Source organism: Temnothorax americanus, unplaced genomic scaffold (genome assembly GCF_048541705.1).
Source record: "Temnothorax americanus isolate GAGA-0224 unplaced genomic scaffold, ASM4854170v1 Scaffold6, whole genome shotgun sequence".
In the NCBI taxonomy this organism is placed as follows: Eukaryota; Metazoa; Arthropoda; class Insecta; order Hymenoptera; family Formicidae; genus Temnothorax; species Temnothorax americanus.
Genome location: NW_027509751.1, coordinates 6,826,494 through 6,848,640, shown reverse-complemented (window position 1 = coordinate 6,848,640; position 22,147 = coordinate 6,826,494). Strand labels below are relative to the sequence as shown.

Here is a 22,147-nt window from a genome sequence, read left to right as displayed (position 1 = left end):
CTTCCGATTTGAGACAAATTATTATACCGTTATATCCTAAAATTTTTTTAAGCTTAGTAATCTTATATGGCTGCGATAAAATATTATTGAAATCATTATATGGAGTTATTATTATTTTATGAACGATTTAAAATTAATTTAAAAAATCTATATATATTTTTAAATTAGATAAAAATTAAAATCCAACCACCGCGTAAGACCGGATTGGAAGCTTTCAAACATATATTTTCAATGTTTAACGTCGAATACAAATACCGTGATAATATACGCGCGCATGGACTCTCGCTTTATGTGCAAGAGATGCGGCTGACCGCAGTCCGACGGGGCGCAAACAGACATCGTCGGTCTTGCAGTAGCGCGAAGTTCATTAGCGCACAACGAGGTGCAGTAAAACTGTAACTAAACGACGGCGTCCGTTGCCGCGATTCGCTTTTCCAGTGTCGAGTATATACGACGCGCATGAGTATTCTGCTTCTCAATTTGCGATAACGGACGGCATATGCGACAAAAGCGCGTCGTAAAGTACCTACCGTGTATGACTACCTCATGCCCGATAACTATATCGTTAAAACTATATGAAAGAAATGCGCGTCGGAAATGTTTCCCAGCTCTTGGCTTTATCTTTATGCGGTGTGATGGAGTAAGATGAAACTGAAACTGGATACTGATAAGTTTCCGCTAGATTTTCTACAAATTAGAATATTTATTTTTCTTCATTTATGCAAAAAAATTATATAAAGATTATGTTGCAAATTGTGAGAATGGGCTATCTTTATCGGATTTTTTTCAGTTCTGAAAGGAAAGGCATACCTTTTGAATAATATCGTTAACTTATTAATTAAATGACGTTAAATTAATAAAGCGAAACGTTAAGTTAATTAAATCGTGTGTTTTAATATAATTACCGTCAAAAGCAAGATTGCTTTCGGGACCACCTTGTGTAGGTATAATATATTCACTCGGTCACATTGTCACGTGTACAACGTGTGGCAAATTTAATGCAACAAATTTTCGGGCGAGGACGCATTCCGACTGAGACATAAACGAGGTTCTCGACTTGGTGCGCGTTAAACGTTAATTGCCATTACGTGGCGTGTTGTTAATTGCGACGTCACCACAGCATAACGCGACGCGAATAGAGTCACGTCGCAATCTAAAGCATCAAATATTCGAGGCAACGTTCTCGCAGAATTGATTCAGAACTAGAAGATTTCGGATAGTTATTGTTCACGGTGCGAGGAATTGCACTCGTCGGTGATACCAAAGAAATTAAAAGTTATTAAAGCCGTGGGAATTCATATAGTCTGGATAATCGATGGGTATTTTTAGATATCAGGAATATTTTAAACTATTCTTTAATTTTACCGTTATTTGAATTTATAAAACGCCATTATCGCGCGAGAAGCCATTAAATAATAGACTAGATGCCGGGCAAATTTAAATCAATTTTCAAACTTATCGGAGACTCGAATATCGTACGTGGAAAGGCAGTTTTATTACTCGATTAGCATGGCAATTATATTGTTCAAAACTGACTTTGTAATATGGAAAATGTCGCGATAGCGAGAAGTGAAAACGATTGGCTTAACGACCTAATTAACTACCATATAACTTCGGCGATTTTAACGCATAGTTTTCGCAAAATTGGATAGAATTCCGGCTCGCCGCCCAAATTGCAACGAATCTATCGGGACTTTGAATTAAACCGCAGTTTGAGGTTGCTCGTATTGTCCGGCCAGTGATGTTGACGTATCATTGTGGTGTAGGAGGCATGTCGAGTATGCAAACAGGATCAGGGCGCATTTTGCATCGCGTGCGTCTGTGATGATCAGACATGGTAGGAGGGCATTGATGGTCCATACATCCCTTTCTCCTTCACTGTTCGCTCTCTGTTCTCTATCGCCCATATTACGTAGCATCCTGTCTATCGTGTCTCGTTACCGTGAAACGAACGGTGAACCTCAGTTGCGAGATTATCTTCCGATAACTATATTTCCATGCGATCTCAAGGCGTATCGTTGACGCGTGCCGCTATTCATGAATATACATGGACGTACAATTTTAGATTTGAGGAAGATGCGTCACAACATTCTAAAAATTCTCAATTTTAACAACATTTTTTGGCTGATTTGTAAAACATTTTTTGTCACCTATACGTCAAAATATATAAGTATTAAAAAACACTAATAATTTTTTAATAACAAATGATTAAAAATATGAATTTCTTCTTTTTAATTTCAAGTTGGATTCTCAATACAAAATTAAATTACTTTATTTAAATTATATTGATATTTTATATATATATATATATATATATATATATATATATATATATATATAAGAGTATCTAATCTTAAATTTTAAAATTGACAGTATAATATACAACAATTGACTTTTATAATATTTTATGATTCAAGATATACTTTGCAAAATAAAATAATCGCGATTTTCACGAATGAATTATTTACCACTGAAACTTCGTTGTTTCTGAAAATTCGCAATACTTGAGTGTAATCTCCCACGAGATATGATGCTTCAAGGCTTTATGCGGACGATGTACGATGTTAAAATGGAAACCCCCCGAGCGGAAGGTAAACGTGTGTTGAGTTTCGAGAAACATATCTGCTTCTTGTGTACCTGCGGTCAAGTTTGCGCCTCGTCGGAAGTTCCACCGATACAAACGTCGAATAATGTGCTGAGAAAGTGACTTTTCATTCCTCCGACCATTTACCATGTAGAGCGACACGTCCCCAAAGATATCGTGCTCTGGGAACGTGAGCAAGACTTAATATTTTGTGAATAACATTCCCTTTAAATCTTATATATACGAATTTGTCTTGCAACATAATATATCTTATAAAACAGTTTGTATAATAAAAATTAAAATATATTAGTGAAAATCAGGGAATATGTAAATGAAAAACAATATAGTAATCGATGCTCCATCTTACAGTTGTTATTGCGATAAATATTAGCACAGCCCCAGTGGTCGAATTGGCACGACACCCGCACGATATACGGGAGGTTCCAGGTTCAAACCCTGGCTGGGGTAATATTTTTCGCAATATAAAATTAAAAACTATTTAATTTAGAAATTACATCAACTGACCAAAACCATGGTCAAAATTAATAATGTCTCGATATTGATCTGAAAAAAGTGCTGTGTGAATCCGACAAACCAAGTTGGCTCACAGTTTTTCAATGTTCATATCGGAAAGACGTTATATATATTGCCAGTCAGGTCGATTTAAATTACTTTAATTGAAAAACAATATAATATACATATATTTATTGTATTTTACTTTTATTAAATTTTGTAAAAAAAAAATGATAAGACGGAGAATAAAAAGAGAGTGAATAACATTTTTAAATGCGTTGTCGACTACAGAAATATTCGCGAGATGTACTTTTGTGACAACTTCTGTTTTGATCATCAACCAATCAAGTATGATACGTTTCATAATTTATCTCAAGGAAGCGCACGTATTATTCGTTGACGTCTCTCTAGGCGCGTCGACGTGACAGAAGGCGACACGAGGCGACATAGAGTTCGCGGAATTATTCCACGTTGCCACAGGACGCATTAACTTGATCCTTTTCATTCCGCTCGTCTTCCGCGTGTTAGAGGAAAAAGGTGACGGCTGATCGCCGGGCGTAACGCTTTCTAAGACGATGGGTGTCCCGTCGACACTGCTCTTCTCTCTCAAAGCGGCCGCAGTCGTCGCTATTTTCGCGCCGGGACGACAATTTGCATGAGATTTGCATGAGATCCTTCCGCGACCTTCACCCTTTTCCGTACGTCTGACACGATGTCTTTAAGAGCCGGTGCGCGATGAGATATAAAAATAACATGCAATGAGTAGGGAACAAAAAATATATGAATTCAGAAATTGGAAAATATGGTTAACTTTAATTCGTTTTTTCATAAAATGAGGAGGAATGAGAAAGAAGATATTGAAACTAAAACGAAGTTAAAATTCCAAAGTTGGAGCGTTTGTTTGTAAGAAAAAGTTCATAACGAGCTGTAGAAAGATATGCATGAAAAAGATATTTAATACCTGTAAAAACAAACGCAAAAGTTAATTTAGATGATGCCCGTGTTTTCTCTCATATACTTTAAACATAATTTATCTTTATTAATTTTGCAGTTTGCATATTATGAAATTATACCATTGAGTGATCAAGTTATATAAATATATATTGCGCATTGTACAGTGTCTCAAAAGAAAATGCAAATATTCTGTCGCTAGATTCGAGCACATAATTTTAGAAGGAAAAGATCCTATCTACAGTATTGCTGCAAACCCGATAACATTGCTCCATGTATCTGTAACTTTTTGCGAAAGAAAGTTTCGTAAAATATATACGATCGTACAGCCATATTTCTATATCGCTATCGCTTTTACGAGCATTGTACGAATTTTTACGGAGAATACGAACATGGCGGCAAACAAAGAAGACTGGTACACGGCAAATATTACTGCGAGAATTCGTGCAAATATAGCAAGTAAATTCTCTTCGTTGGAAAATTACAAGCTTGGAACTGAAGGTTGGGAAACGCAGAATTCTCACAACAGCTCATCTCGACACGGGAAAATCCGCTCCATATCGACTAAATCGAAACAATTAAGAGGAGTTTCGCCCTTGCTCAGTTTCCAAGTTGCTCGACTCGATGAGACGCGCCGTTTAACCCTTTTGACGCCAATGGCAATCTACTCTCGCGAAATTGACAGATCTGGGATTTATGTAAGAGCACCAAGCGTGGCTAGGAGAGCCACGCTGTAACGATGCATTTACTATTCTATCGTCGAGATGTAAACGGGAAACTGAAATGAATATAGAATATATTATGTCATCGTAGTGAAATTGCTAAATTGCAGGAAATTCGTGTTACATATACATACAGTTTTATATATTATTTAGGAGAAATAAGTAATAACTATATTTGAAATTGGCTTTCGATACGAACGCTCGAATATTTCTGCGCGATATATTTGTCTGTTTCTTATTGCGGTCGTACAGTTCCAATAATCTTCGTTTCATCGTTCCTTTTCCGCGCAAACACCTGCAAGAGCGATACATTATTGACCCACCATGTGCAGACGATATTTGGTCGGCTATCGACTCAACAGAATGTCATAATACGATATTTGCGCTATATAGAAAACAGCTTCGAACTAGGGAAATGAGCGAGTTTCTTCTCGTACTTTTATTCCCTCTTTCAACGATCAACTTTGGCAATCGAATAAATAAATATTAACATTTTTTGCTATCGGACAGAATTTTATGCTTGATATAATAATTTTTATCAATTGTATTACTTATATTCCACTTTTATGCTTTTGAATTACGTGCCGATTACTTTTTTTTTAATATAATTTAAATAAAATTTTATACAAAACTGCAAATGTTACATTACAATAATGTAATATTACATTATTAAATTGATAATTGATTCAATATTGTTGATGTTAATAAGTATCTTATAAATCCACAGATATTGATATTTTTTGCAATAAATTCTTTCTTATTTTTATTATAGTTTTAGTTTTAATAGTTCTTATGATACGTTTTATGACGTATTTCCAAAAATTATCAAACAGGAGATACAATTTTTTTTGTATAATTATATTTTTTTCCTATAATCATATTTTTAACGCATAAAATCTATTACTTTTTAATTTTACCGAATTTAGGATTAAAACAATTATAATAAATGCTTTTTGTTTCAAATATATCTTGTGTAAAAGTAAAGAATGTTGTTGCAAGAATCCGTCGGCCACATATATTTCGTCTGCATGCACCGTTTCAGCTGGTCGGATGAATTTAATCCGCAATGATGGCATTCGTCGTATTAAATCGATAAAAAATAAGAGCATGCCGATAATAGACAGGCTCAGCAGGGAGCGTTATTGCGTTATGCGCACTAATTAAAGCGCCGAATAGCACCGCTAATAGATACGCGCCCCGGTTATCGCTCCGGTATTTCGTTCAACAACAGGTACGCAGAATTGGCTTACCGATGTCGGTGGATGTTTCTCTCACAACCACTTCACCGGCTCTACAGGTGATACTATCAAATTAATCGCTTCTATATTACACGCGTTAAAACATTTTGACGAGTTCTAACTTTGAAACGCGGCAAACTAATTGCAATTGCGTGACCGTTAAGCGCATGCCGCTCGCGGTCGAAATGGCACACTCGGAATTATTCGTGCAGCTATAACCATAAACCGGAAACGACAGCGGAATTATGTGCTTGAAGTTAACACATGGCGAAAATTATTTTAAAGTATAATTTTATTTTTAGCATTGTCGCTTGTACGTTGCGCATACTAAAAATGCGATCTTTTTCATTCCTTAATATCCTACAATTTTTTGCACTGCGATATAATCATAGAAAAAGAAAATTTGTGAGAAAAATTTGCAATTGATAGAAAAATATTAAAACTTTTAGAGTTAACCGAAGCCGTTCGATAAAGCTGTTCTAAATTAAGAAAAAGGCTGCTTTAAGAAAAAATGTGTTGTCACGCGAGAAGCACGGTTTAATCAGTGCGATTTACCGATTACGTGATTTTGTCGTCGTGTTTTGGAGATGGATAAAAATAAATAGCAGGAAGTCCGATAAAAACCGGAGTAGAGTTTTTGTTTGGCTAAATTGCAAACCTCGCTCGTTACATAACGTTATTCGTGTTAATATATTACCACTTCTGTATTCATTATTGCGGATTAACGTGAGGTAAATTAAACTCTCGTGCATGTGTTTATCATGAAGCCGAGTTTCTTCAGCGCGTGACGATGACACGCTTGACATATAATGTGCATGGATACTGTAAGTTACACTCATTTACAACGACATAAAACGATTAAAGTGCATACGCAATTTTAGTCGGACCATTTTCGCGCGCTTACGTCAAAGGCGCGCATTATGCATGCACGTTAACTAATCCGATGTTCTTGACGGATAACGAGGGACATAATTTGTTTTCCCCCTGATTAATCGCGCATACGCGATTGATATAAGAATAACTATCAGAGTTATTCTTACTTTTTAAGTGCTTGACAAGTTTCTTTACATGAATCGATTAAATTTTAATTTTTTTAAGCTTATTAAATTTTTTTTTTTTTATAAACAAGAAAGAATTAAAAAAAAAATAACGATAGAAAATTAATATTGTATAAGATTTTTATTATTATTTTGAAGTACATAGAGAAGAATGTAGCACGCACACACACACACACACACACACACACACACACACGTGGATCGGGGATATATTCGCGCAATTTTTAATTTTTACTCACGCATAAATAACCGTGTTTGACTCTCATAGCTCATTTTTCTTTGTTATTTTTCAATTTTAATCAAGAATCGTTAGCTAATTAATCACTTAATTTAATTTTTTATTTAACTAGCTGTTTTTCGAAGGTATCGTTTTTCATATGTTGCTAGCTCATTTGAGACCAGGAAAAGAGAAACCGACCTTGGACCGAAGGACTCTCGTAGTTGTGAATAACCGTACTTTATTCACACATTCTGGTTATAATATAGTAGCTTAGACTACGCGAAATTAAGGCTCGCATTTTCAATTGTTTTTCACGCAATCTGTCGTTAAATTTCTACTCCGAGAGAATCGTTTTGCAGTTTGAATTGTTATGGACGCTTTCTCCATTTCCCATGAGAATTGATAACGCGGCAGACCTTACCCTTGACCCGGCTTATAAATGAACATGAGTAACCTGAGTCTCTCTTTTATTCTCGTCTCGATTACCTTTCGCCTTGGCGCTTCTATAACTACGCGATAAATATATTGCGAGCAGCAATGTACCATTCACATTCGCATTTTTTATGTGACAGGAGATATCAAAAAGGGATATATCGAATACTTTTATTACACTTTTCTTAAGATCGTTTCTCACATAATCATATGATTTGGCGTAAAAATATAACTTTTAACATTTTATTATTACAAAATCTTGAATTAATAAATAATTAATGTTCGTATTTAGATACCCGTAAATAAAAAAAAAAACGAAAGCCTGGCAAAACTGTATATTACTCGAGCATAAATATCAGATACATTTAGGATCGAAGGCGAAAGATAGCTTAAAAGAAATATCGCGAGAGCATCTCTGAGAGTAAGTAATCGCCGTCGCGGCGCGTGGCGTGGCGGCCTTGACCGGTATCGTCCTCCGCCGACGGATTCCGGCGCGATTACACGGCTGAGCAGCAAATGGTATTAGTTTCCCCCCTCATCCTTGCGGATGCGAAAACGCACCGAGCGATCCTGAGCGCAGCGGAACGCAATGCAGGCAAAATCGATAACGGCGTAACAGCGTAGTTATGAAGCGCAATTGCGAGGGCACGTTTTCCGAGCCGCGAAGAACGCACGGTATGCATTGATCCATCCGGTAAATTAAGCTCTATTAATATCGCACGCTGCACCCTTCGATGAAACGGGAGAAGAATGCTGCTTCGCGGTTACCGAAAGTTACCGAGTGTATTCCAAACCTTGTGAATTATATTAAAACCACAGTAATGTTGATAAAATTGTTTCAAGATTTTTTATTATTATTGACAACAGCGACGGGATATTTGTCACTGTGATATACGAGGAGACCGTTTTTCGTGATATATGACTGATTTGTATCATATGTATTAAATCATTTTAATTGTCATCTCTTTTTAGAAAAGAAGTAAAAAATAGAAAATAATGTTGCAATGTCTGCTGTATCATGCAAAATCGCGCACGTCTCGGAAAGATTATCGCGACGAATTTATTCAGAACTTGCGAAACGAAGCGTATCCAACCATGATCGTTGTTTCGTTTCCACAGCGATCAGCTAAAAATTCCAATGTAATCCATTATATATTTCCAAACGCATAAACTTGTCGCGCGACAATGGTGAAATAAGGTAAACTCGCTTTACATACCGAGCAAGGGAGCCGAGGTAAGTCTCATTGCTGCTGCGAACCGATCGAGTTCTGTTTTATGCGAGCAACTTCGCCGACGTCGACGTCAACGTAGACTTTACACGGCCCGTTTAATACATCGTCATAACTCCCATCCGCACAATGTAGGCAACCGTTAATAGAAATTCCTGACAAAAGTTCTCGCAGGTCCGACGAGACAAGCGCGCGCCACGGCAAGCCCGCATTGCTAATTCCAACTCATGCAAAACTTCCCTTCGCTCTCTCTTTCTCGGTGCGTTGTTTTGCGAAAGGCTCTGCCTCTTTTACACCATTAATTTCTTCTAGCTCTTTACACCCGATCGCTCGGCTTGGATCAGAAACTAGGGTAACGTTACACTTTTGCGAGAAATATCGTTGTTGAACAGAATGTTGAACCGAATTTTATAAGGGATCTTTATTGCGCGATCAAGAAAGTATAGAATTTTTTATGTATTTTGTGCTCATGTTTTTACATACTCTTTAATTATTGCAAGCTTAATTATTTCTATTTTATGTACATAAAATGTTCTGAGAAAAAATATTATACAATATTTATTGATAAACTTTAAAACCAATTTTAAGTGAAAAATGTTAAATCAGATCTGATAAAAAATCCGGTTTATTAGTCATTTGTGTAACAATAAACAAAACGTCTACCGATTAAACGACAGTTTTTCCGATTTTAATTCAGAGCTTAATTTATTAAATATTTAATATTGAGGCATTAAAAGTTAATTCCAACAAGTGGAACTTTTCTCTTACACCAAATAAATTACAAAAATTAAAATCTGTGGTTCTGTGACCATGCAATATCACAGCCGCTATACAGTCTTCAGCAGCAATTCAGCTTCCCCAAGCGCGAAGCCGTGTGACAGCGCGTGTAATGCAAGAGGTGGCTACGATCCTGAAACGAAACTTTTTATTGACAGTCGCCACGACGAGGAATGTTAATGGACGCCGGTAGAGAATTACGGACGGCGGTTAGAGGAAAATTAAAATCTCTGCGATACAGAAAGCGCAAGTACCCTCTTGAGGACGAAGGGTAACCGATGAATCGTCGTCGGCATAAAAAGATAATACAGAAGAGAGAGTCTGTGCACGAGGAAGATTGAACTTTTAAAGGCACATGAGAGAGCTATCGGGCGACGGAACCGGGATGGAACAAAGTGGTTAGCTGCTACTTCGGGAGTTAAGTGGCCAAGCTCTTTGCTAGGTGAGAATGAGAAGGGAAAGTTGAAGTGGGAGCAACCGTCGCCGACCGTCACTCGCGTTAACTTATATTGAACGGGCGCTCGCGCGAAAGAGTGAGCTTAAGAGAGCTTTCGAATCACAACCACGGTTCTTCTAGCCATATCACGCTGCGACGAAGTCCGTGAAATTGGGGTCGCCTACGAGCACACTCGTAACTTCGTTACTACTTAAAATTAGATAAGACATCCGGAGCTGAAAATTCAAGTTTCGATCTAAATGTCGCCTTTGCTATAAGTAACTTCTTTATCTTTTGCAAAAAACGCGATAGCTTTTGATCAATAAAATTATTTAGAAATAGAAATATTAATGTATTATTAATTGACTCGCGTGTTATAAATTAACATAGCGATCAATGTGTAACTTAACAAGCGAGCGAAGTGAAATATTGGGTCGAAGTAGTATATGCCTGTATGTGGTCAGACATCGTTTCATTTTGATTGATATACAGAGAGAGATTTATTATTTTGCCTGGGTGTACGTACATATAGATACAGAAGTTACTATAAAAATTTATCATATAAAGAATACAAATATAAAATATATAAATATAGTTTATACGATGAAGAGAAAGAAACATTGATATACCGACATTCCAATAATCTGCGTTTCACGCAAATTCGCGTAAAATTTGTGTTAATATATTTTTGTATAATTTATTTAAATCACTCTCTCTCTCTCTCTCTCTCTCTCTCTCTCTCTCTCTCTCTCTTTATATTCTTTTGTACGCAGTAATTGGAAATTTCATGCACATATATATATGTGACCTAACCGGAAATACGAAAGAATTAATGTATTCATGGAAGATACTCATCAGCTTAAATAAATCGCTCGTAACCTTTTGCACCATAAAAGACCACCTCCGCAAACATTACCATCAAGCATTGCGTCGCACACAGTGGGATGAGATCAGCTATAAATAAAACTGCCGTCATGTAACGGAGCTTGTCCAAAGGTCACTGATAGACGTAACGACGTCCTGGCGTTTCCATCGGATTTTTCGCGGGGTTGATTATGTTCGTTATATAATGCGTTAAGGCTTAACGAGAATACGGCCGGCGATTACAGCGGAGTGAAGGGGGGAGTTAGATAAGCAGATAATCTGCCGTGCAATCAACCGAGTGACTGATCGCACAGCAACTCGAGGAGAGCTGATCCTTCTTAACTGCCTCACCTACTCATTGCTCGGCCAACGTCTGAAATATGATCCGCGACATTAATCTACGCGTATTCAACATGACCCACGAAATTTGTAACCACGACCGAAGACAGATTATGGGCAAGCTCGACCCGACTGCAGAGCAATCAGTCCTGGGACAAGTATGATACATATAGCGCTCTCTGAGTACCAACGATCTGGTGAAGAAAAGGTATTTCCACTAGACAGCGACGATGATTACGACGCGAGGAATTCAATTAATCTAAACGAACTCATATTAATTATACCAAAACTGGGTCGCTTCCATTAACAGTATTAATATAGTTACGGTAACGATCATGATACACGTTAAGAATATCGACTGACACTGAATTATACACACAGGACATTTGAAATATAGGTCATTTCATTTAGGTTTATCCGTTAAAAAAATTTTATGTATGTCTGTTCCGCGTACATCGGCACGACGCGGACGCATCCGTCTTTGTGCCGTAAAAAATCGTTATGTTGCAAATACTCGTTTCACGGAAGCTATATGCGTATATCGAGGTTCCGTTTTCGCTGATTGTGCTGGAAATGTATTCTTCCTCGTTGGTCTCTAGAGATCATATAACTGCGGCCTTGCGCAGCCATTAAGGTACGCCGTATCTCGCGCAAACTGCAATCCGACTACACGCGCGTTGCATACTCGTGGTCTGTTTACGCGGCGAACTTACGGACGCATCAGCTTTGTTCGGTAACCATATATTCTCGATATATCCGCGCATCGATATAGCATCTATTAAAAGTTGAAGCTATACTCGTCTCGCATTTAACTCGGAGCAGGCCGAATGCATTCCGCTCGACCGATTACCCGTGGCGGCGCGGCGACTCGAGGTGTGTTATTGCACATATGCGACGCGCGAGTTGGATCGGTAATTTACAAACTTTGCTAATACGAGCTGCGTGTCACGTTCCTCGTCGTGGCGTTTTATCTGCATGGATATATCGCTACCAATAATAAACTTTGCGTGTATCCGAGCGCGCATCACGTTGATTCGCAATATTATGAGCAACTGCAAGTCTCAGATAACGAGAAACATTCCGAGACTAATGAGGCAATTTTGATAACTTGCATTCCAAAAAGCTTGAAACTTTGCGCGGATGTAGAGTAATTGACCAAAATACAGTATTACATTTATCCTTTTTTTATTAAGAAACAATGTTGGGAGATAAGAACTCTTTAAAAATTAAACGTTATTTTATATTATATTATTCTATTTGCTACGCGCTTTGTTAATAACTAAACTATCTTTATTGCTTATCCCCGCAGGGTTTGCAAGGCGTTTTTTCTTAGGAACGTTACCCAAACCTCCACAGTGCTACCCTTCTCCTCTACGCGCACTGTTAATAATAATATCTAAATTAATTAGACATTTAAGTCACTTGTGTTTTTTAACACCGCTGGAAATACGCGTATACGACTATAAATATCGTTTTATTTAATTTATGCATGGAAACGTTAAACTGTAGAGAAATTTATGAAGAATGCGTGGAATGAGTCGGACTTGGCGGAAACTGGCGAAAACGAAGTAGGGAAAGTATTTCAGACCGCAAAGGGCTATTCGTTTATCACATTCCGTTCCTACGTTCCTCCGCGGTAAATGGATTTTCAAATAACTTCTAACATTCTGAAAACGAGGGTAAACGCGACGTTCGTGTCCGAAGTGCATCCGATTGCAACGTGGACACCCGAGAGACGAAAGTCTATCATATACTCTCTACGTGGGATATTCTATGGAATAATACCCTCATGAGTCGCGAGTTTTCTGCCGGTAGTTTCCCCAAGGGATTACCGTTGTTCAATGAATTCAGGACCATTTGCGAATACCTCGGTAAAATATGTTTATATTATATAATCATAGTTACTGTTCATTGGAGGCTCTACGTGATCATAACGCGATTATCATTATTCCGAATCCTAATGATTCCATTGAATAAAAATAAGATTAATTAAAAAACAAATACTCGTCGCAGTATCCAAGATTATACAATGGTTCTCGGAAAAAGATTGACTATTATCAGAGGAAAAATTGTTATAAAGTACGCGTAAGTTCAGGAATTATTCGCAGGCTTATAAAATTTTCACATTAATGTACTAATATCAGTGACGATTTACATAGATATAATTTCAAATGGGATAATTCATTTTAGATATATCGAGAGACTTAACGTTAATAATTGAAAAGACGAATAATGGCCTCGCGTTAGATTATCGCCAAAGGACTTATCCTCCGAAATACTTTTGCTCAATGTACAAAAATAGCTCGTACAATATCACCGACGAATCGATACGGGTACTGACGATCGAGTACATGCAACGATCATTAACGTCGATTAACGTGTAACTCATTGTTACTCACGAGCACGTGAAGCATTATGCGCGTGTGGTAACCCTTTTAACGTGAAGAGAACCGCAATTACCCGGTTGAAATTATGAATAGAAGCAGGGTTGCATCGAACGGATACAATAAGGATCGATTCGGGTCGATTGAACTCGGGAGTGCGCTATGGGGCGAGTGGCAGTGGTACGAGTTCGTGTGTGGTCCGGCCGTTTATAGTCATGCTCGAGAGTGTCGCAAACGGCCGTATAGACTCTTGGATTCGAGCCGCAAACGACCTCATTAACGTGATCCGAGATCGTTATGCGGCCAATGCGTTTTAATGATTTGTGAATATAGCTCGCAATACTCCCGGAACCGCTTATTCGCCGGGAGAGAAAGAGAGAGAGAGAGAGAGAGAGAGAGAGAGAGAGAGAGAGAGAGAGAGCGCGCAAATTATCGCACAGTTAGCGAAATCAATTATGTCACTTTGTGGTAACATTTTATTACGCATTATATAGCGCGACAATCTTTCGCGCACAGATATAAGCGTAAGTTTATACGAGTTATTCCGACTTTCCTGGGTTTCCGTCGATAAACTCTTTGAGCGATACGAGGTCAAGTTTTTCTTAAGGAAAGGAAAGTTCTGGTTATTATAAGCATATAAAGATATAGAATGACTCCCCCCTGTGTTTTATAAATAAAAGCACATACTTTTTTTTTACTTTAAAAGTATTATATTATATTTTTATACTAAAATAAGTATTTTTTTATAATCTCTATTCTTATCATATATTATATTAAATTTAGATTAATGTGAAATTCTAATTCCGTCAAGATAAACAATTTCAAGCGTTATTCAGTTTTAGTTGAGAATTTTATTACGCAAACCTGCTTACGTACTGAAAGACTAAAGCGGAAAAGCTCCGATCCTTATTATCTTACAGAAAACAGGTCGAATTTAAATGGAGGCCACGGAACGGAGCACGTTATCCCTTATTTTATGAAAAGTCTCATTGTCCCAATCTTCTGTTAAAGAGCCGGATTGCGTGAAAAACCTTTCTTAATTACTATTTAAAATAATAGAACATTGTCAAAACTAACATGCGCTCAACGTTTCAATTCATCGTAATCTTCATCTCATTGAAATTTTTTCCCAATACTGTTTTCGTCTACATCATCGGAAATAAGTTCGAAGATAAATACGGAAATGAACGGTCTCGCGTTAATCGATTAAATATTAATTGAACATGTCGTTTCGACACGTGCATCCCAGCTATACGTGGTAGGTAAACGTTTACGCGTATGGCTTTACGGTTGTTAAAGCTCCAACTTTAAGCAAGTTCCCGCGAGGCCGCCGGGTGGCGAATCGTAACCTTGACACGTTACAGTTAGATACCGTGGCAGTTGTGGCGTGTCGCAGTTGTAACTTAACTCCAAGCTGCAACGCGGCCGTAAGCCGGAGCATCGCAAACGAATCGTTTATTCGCAGCTATAGCCCAAGTTAAATTAGTTTTGTCGTCAGAAATTAATCTCGACGATATAAGCTCACGTAGTAGCCCCAACATTATCATCAGTTAAATAATTCCGCTTTCATTTCGCACACCCTCGCCCGCCGGCGCCGTGTCGTTGGGCAATTCACACGGATAAGTGTGGGAGCTCGAAAAGTGTATTACGTTCGCGAGATTCGCAACAGGAAGAAAACTGCCTAGCGGGAAAAGTTTTCAAATCAGCTTGGTAAGACACGTCACGTTATAATCTCATTTGCAGTCTCCTTTATGCCAGGCGTTTACACCTACGTTTACACCTACTCTATCTGTCTTAGAATATAAATTTAATCTTAAATTACATTTCCAATAAACTGCTATTATTGCCGCAGTCCTATTCCGCAAATCTGATAACTTTCGACGCTATTTCCGTTTTGCAGATGCAACGCAACGTAAAATAAAAAGAATTCAGATCGAATATCAAGAATAAACAAACGAATTAACTTTTCTCTCGATTGAACCCACCGGCCTGCCACTTGTGCGGTTACAAAGGAAAATGCAATTCCCGGAGTGACACCCTTTGACCGACTTTTTCGCCCTCGTTTTCCCACGATCGTTCCTTCGTCATTCTAACTCTATTTCGTCCTCGGCACGATTCGTAATTTGACTCAGGCTTCTTCGATAAATTACAGGCTTTGTCTCCTTATATCATTAATGTACTAACTTTTGCTAAAATTTAACCAGTAGCTTTTAAACTTATATATTTTTCAATTGCTTTCAACATATATATTATTCAACGTTGTGTGAAAGAGTACCCTATTCTATTTCTTTGATATAATTACTTAAAGTGTTAATGTCATTATGGTTGAGTTATAAAACTCGTGAAATTTTAGGAGCTCGAATTGGAAATTAACTTCGCCACCTCAGGGTATAATATTTTTTGATAAATGATAAAATTTTACAATAAATACATTATGTAAAGTACATCTTTCTCTCTCGCCCTCTCTCTCTCTCTCTCTCTCTCTCTCTCTCTCTCTCTCTCTCTCCCCTAGATCTATATCTGTGCTTGTGAAATTAACACCATGATAATCTCGGAGAATGCCAGTGAGACAAAGCATCACGTGGCTGAGTAGTTGCAGGCTGCTTTGTCAGCCTTCTAACTCTGTTGCACCCAGGTCGCGCCACGAATGGGAGCAACAGGCGATCATCAACGACCTCGTCTTTTACAGCTTCAAGAGTACAAAGGCTGGAACGGCACATCGATCACGTACTCCAAATTGTATGCATCCACCATTGCTCGCAATTCAGTGTATTGCACTATCAGCGGAATCAGTGATATATTTATACTCGAGCGAATGACCGGTTACAGAATATCGAAAAACGAGCCAATCCTATTGTTGAAGGTATACATCTTTATATCCAAGACTTGAGTTTTTCGCGAGTAAAGATTTACATCGAAAGCAAACTATTCAATTTCAGTAGCGAGAAAAGGATATTTGAAATAATAGAGAAAATTACCAGTAAAGTATCATCTCTAACTGCTGTAGATCGCTTTATAATATGTTTTTATATTGCATGTACTTCATATACATATATCAAATTCTTATAGACCATTAAAACTATATCGGTTAAACTTTGCGAGAGTGAATTGTAGCTGCTATTCGTCTATACACTTGCCATATATAGATCTACAATGTATAACGCGCCATTCACGGAGATTGGGACCAATAAATATTCAATGAATTCAGATTTTCGATATTACGCATACAGGAAAATGATCTCTATATATTTACTCGTGCGAAAAAAGAACGACGATCGGTGCAAGGTGGATTTTTTCAGTATCTGCGGCGCAACGGAAATTTAACTCAAACCAGAATTACGTAGGTATTTCACATCCCACCGGGACAAAAAATTTCACGAATTATCTCGTGCTTTTTGCACAACGCCGTGCATTGATCGACATAAGAGCCTTAACGCTTGATAGTCATCATTTTTGTAACATGTCTACGTGTTGACATGTATTGTATTATACTTTCTACAATTGTAATAGCGAGTCAAAACGATAATAAAATAAAGTGAGATAAAAAGGTAATCGGGAAATTAAATAACGATGCTCTACGAACTGATGAGACTCGTATTTGCAAATATTACATCTAACAATGTCAAATGAGAAATAATTAATTGAAATATGGTGTATGTCAAAAGCCAGCCAATGTTGCTCAGCGTAGCTCTCTTCTTTCTTGACTTTCTTTACTGCGAACAATCACGATACACGAACGTCCAAGTCCGTCCAGAAGATATATAGAGGAGAGTCCTCTTTCTATTATGAAATCGGCTGCTAATATGAGATAGCGGGGTCTCTGCTGAACTAATAGGTCTCATCTGTCGGTTCCACCACGAACTTATTGCCCTTGGAGTGAAATCTATTTAGTGGAAAATTCATTACATTTTTAAATTCGGCCCATAGACTTTCGGCAATCACACAAAATGAACTCGGTATCTCATAATAGGGAACCTTCTTCTATATGTAGATATAATTAATGAATATGAAAGTATTTATAAGGATTAATATACATTGTGAATCCACCCGATCCATTCGCGCATCGATGCTTTAACAGTCCCCTTCGAAATCTACAGGTCGCCTGTTGCTCTGCTCCGGTCGGCCGTCATCGGACAGAGACCGACCTAGATTTCTCGCGAATAAATCGTTTTTTCTCCCTCGACACTGCTCCGATTGGTCTGTCCACGCATTTATCCCCGGCGTCATTTCGCCTCGCGTCCGTTTACATTCGGCCGTTTCTTCGCCTGCCGTGCGTCCCTGCCGCGACGATCAATACTCACCTGCACACGCCGTGCACGCCGCTGCCAGCTGGAGGAGATAAAGGCGTGGGTGCCTTTAGCACAGCTGTGTTGGTGAATACCGGAATAAGTTCGTGGGGGACGAGACCCCGTCAGCCGGTGGCCAGATCATTTCCATCTACGTGACAGCAGCCACGCGAATCGTGACTGCCTGAAATTAGGTACTAGGTACATGATTATGTAGCTACGCTTGGTTTAATCCAGATGCTGGATGACGCAGAAATATTTCCTAATGACATTAATATCGCAACTCCTTTAGAATACTATAATGTATAATGATGTGTAGCCAATTATATCGTACGTTTTTAATAATTCTATAACGATTATCGGTTTAACATAAAAAAATATACCAGTGCTATATTTATTCTCATGTATCACACAAAGTTCTTATGTCTTTCTTGCGGAAAAGCGCCTCTAACGTGTAATTCAGAAGAGGATTTATGATAGTAATTCTCCTTTTTCAAGTTGAAATCCAAAGTGCATCACTCTAATTCATATGACTGCGATATATCATACGTAGCGGATGAGATAAATACTGACCTTTCAGCGGAAAAGCTTTAGCGAAATTTTTCACTTTCTTTATTCAACTGCACTTTCTACATTACAACGTTACTGCAAAAGCAGAACTAGTCTGTGTATCGAATAGAATGTTCGCGTATAAGCGTATTGTTCTCCCAAATAGGCGAATCGTAATTATGCAAATATACATATACAATGGATTATCTATTCTCCACACAACCTTCGATGTCGAATAATCGACCATTTAAGCGATGCATTGATTACACGCAATTATCCAGTCATGTCTGCTTTAACTATTCGGGATAAATTGAATAGAATTTTTCTCGCAATATATTATTAAGAATTTGTTTCTTCAGCGAGAGAACTTTTTTTGCGAATAACGAATACGTACCTCGAAATTCTTTATGCAAAAGGAAAACGCAAAAAGATTGCTCGACGACGTTTTTTTGTTCGGAAAATATAAGAGCGCGGACCAGCTATGTATGCAATATGTCACGGTATATAAAACATCTTATCCTCGTGCCCCGGCTGTTCGAGACGTGCCGTGTGTTATAATAGCGATTTATCATAAAGTTTGAAAATGGCACGCAACGGACGTCCGGCACAAATTATGAACACCGTCGGCGTCGCGCGTTACGCACTAATATAACACTTTCGCTATTACGAAAAATGGATAAATATTATACACATAAATCTTTTAAGGGGTTTTTTAAGAGCGACGCATGAAACGTGGATACTTTTTCGTGTCTCAAATCTCTTTTTGGAAGTGGATATGATTTCGCCGATTTAAAATCCTAAAAAAAATCTGAAAAATCCAGAAAATAAAATTAAACAAAAAGATTCGTAAATAATGTTACGCAAACACGAATAGAGTTGTCGTATACATCGCTACTCGAAAAATTTTTAAGGCGGATATTTTCAAGTATTATCTTTATTACACTTATGATATTCATGTCAACATTGGAGACAGCTCATTTTTGGAAAATTCCAACTACGGCAAAATTTTAATAGTAGAAGAAAGCAATTTTAGTTCTTCAACCGGCTCTTCCCGCTCTTCAAACCGCTTCGAACAATTCTCTCATTTTATGATATTTTAATGCAAATGCTATTTTCTACGGCCTTCTGGAAAAAAAGATAATAAAATTGTTTAACTTGCATATATTATTCTAGAAATCTGTTTAGTAGCAATATTTTTAGAGAGTGTTAAAAGTTATTTGCATTCTATTCATGTTCATTTATTTGTGCAAGCGTAAAGTTAGTTCTGCGAAGAATTACGTCGCATCTGAACTTGGTAAACTTTACATAGTGTTGTTTCCGAATCCTTCAGAATATACAAGTGATGCGTATTAAAAGCCTATGTGCGTTACGTATGTCGGACTTTAGTTTGTAAAGAACCGAGTCCGATATGCGTAATGACCGTAATCACCTGTGAATCAATGGCGCACTTATACCTTCTTTTCCGCCTCTCTCGCTTTGTACGGGCTTTTCTCTATTAATATCCAGACGCTAGAGAGAGTGTTTGCTATCATAGGCCGCGGATATCACGTCGTCGTTATTAATAGCATTTCCCCGATGTACACATTGATAAAATAAAGGTCGAACGCGCGGAGAGGAATGACAGAAGCCACAGGAATACGTTTGCTATTTACGTAATTTTTCAAGTATCCTGACGCATAATCGTTAAAAGTACGTAATGTGGTACTAAGCAACACGTGTCACATCCAGTATATCTGATAATAAAGTTAATACCTTGGAACGCATTAGCTGAATTTAACGTATTACGTATTTTACGGAGTACGTCGTTCCATTTTCGTTGCGTAACATTCCCGTCATAATTCTTTCACGATTCAGGAAGTACGCATTCATGCCTGGAATTTATCTTTCCAAATATACATATTATTTCAGCAGTTAAAAAGTGTATGTACTTTTGTTGGATAATTTTCCTTGAATATATGCGGATTGAATTTTTTAATTCGATTTGATGGTTTTTATGCATGTTCCCAGGACGAAGTAATCGGACAGATATTGCCGCGTGAACAAATATTTGAGAACTATACCCGACCGCTGGTATACCTCTGAGTACATTCACGGGATAAGTACTTAGCGGTAATAAAGAATTTACGTTCGACGTGCGCGAGAGTGGCCAAAGGGTTGGTTGGAATATGTCGGGAAGCAATTTAATCGCTAGCTGCGCGAGTCTCTTTGCTAAGAAAATATTTTGGTAAGCGAAATGTATAACCGCGCGAAAAAGAGTACAGGTGAAATTTTACAAAAACTAGGTTGCGTCTAACGATGCTTGCGATATTGAATATTTTTGATGGAGATACTGTATTTTTCATACTACAGCTGATGGTTGAAAGGCAATTTTAAACGGAAAATATCCACGCTCATGAAAGAGAAATTATTGTGAATAATAATTATGCAATACATTTGGTGTATTTTTACCATATTACACAACTATAATATTTTATTTTATTTTAAAATAAATATTAACACACACACACACACACACACACACACACACACACACACACACACACACACACACACACACACACACACACACACACACACACACACACACACACACACACACACACACACACACACACACATACATATAATACGCGTATAAGAAAAATTTTTCAAGTAACATTTAATCGTAAGACAGCAGTAAAACTTAAATTTCTTTGTTTAAAAATTCATATATACCCTTTTTATACATCACAGTTTGAATTACTAAAATATTCAATGTTGAATATTAAAAATTTGCAACGAATAATGGCTTCTGCGAGTGCTGACCGTTTTCTTCCTCTATAATAGAGTTCGATCGAACTCTAATAGCGTACCATTTTTGTTTGTAAACCGATAGAGAGTCACGTCATCTTCCGGTCTTTCGATTTCGATATATTTCGATCCCTCTTGACGTGAAATCGCCGATTTCGCTCGACCTATTTTTACGGAGATATATACATACAAAGAAAGGGGGGCGTTACTCATAAAAAAATATTCCATATTCTGGAGAACGTGACGTGGAGAACTTCCTGTATATGCATATGCGCCGATGCTTATGTAAATATTAAATTGAAGATATGGCGTTCTAAGAGAGAACCGTGTTTGTGTGTATAAACAGCGCCATTCGAGTATTACACGAGAAGTCGATCGTCCCGACAAAAGTGACGTCTCGCGAAGCTTCGTATCTATTGATACTACCCCTGATAGATCAAACACACAGTGTGCGAGGGAAACTTCGACGCCAATGCATTTTGCATTGCAGATAATATGCATCATGCATGCGTGTTTGCGTGTATTTGTGTGTTTGAATTGCGATAAAATGGTGAAATATTCGAACATACGCTTCGCTGAACGATGATGTATCCGAACGTTCGCATTCGCCGATGATTTATGACTTATTAAATCGTTTGAAAATCAACGACGGCGCTTATAAATGACATGCACTCATCTATACGGCACGATTAATTGTAATTGATGGCTTCGAAATTCTGAATATTGGAAGGCTTTTTTTTATAATGTCAGATTAAATGACGCAAATGGAAATTAA

General features: G+C 37.7%; 1 protein-coding gene and 1 long non-coding RNA gene across 3 annotated transcripts in view; one reads left to right on the top strand and one right to left on the bottom strand.

The window, feature by feature from the left end:
- LOC143905271 (uncharacterized) overlaps positions 1 to 22,147 on the top strand; it is an 80,928-nt gene that overhangs the window by 36,167 nt on the left and 22,614 nt on the right. The gene's annotated exons all lie outside the window — the stretch shown is intronic.
- Positions 16,869 to 18,856, bottom strand: LOC143905185 (uncharacterized). Its single transcript, XR_013259138.1, has 3 exons — positions 18,607 to 18,856; positions 18,049 to 18,217; positions 16,869 to 17,630 (listed from the first exon to the last, which is right to left on the bottom strand). It is a non-coding gene; the product is annotated as an uncharacterized LOC143905185 (long non-coding RNA).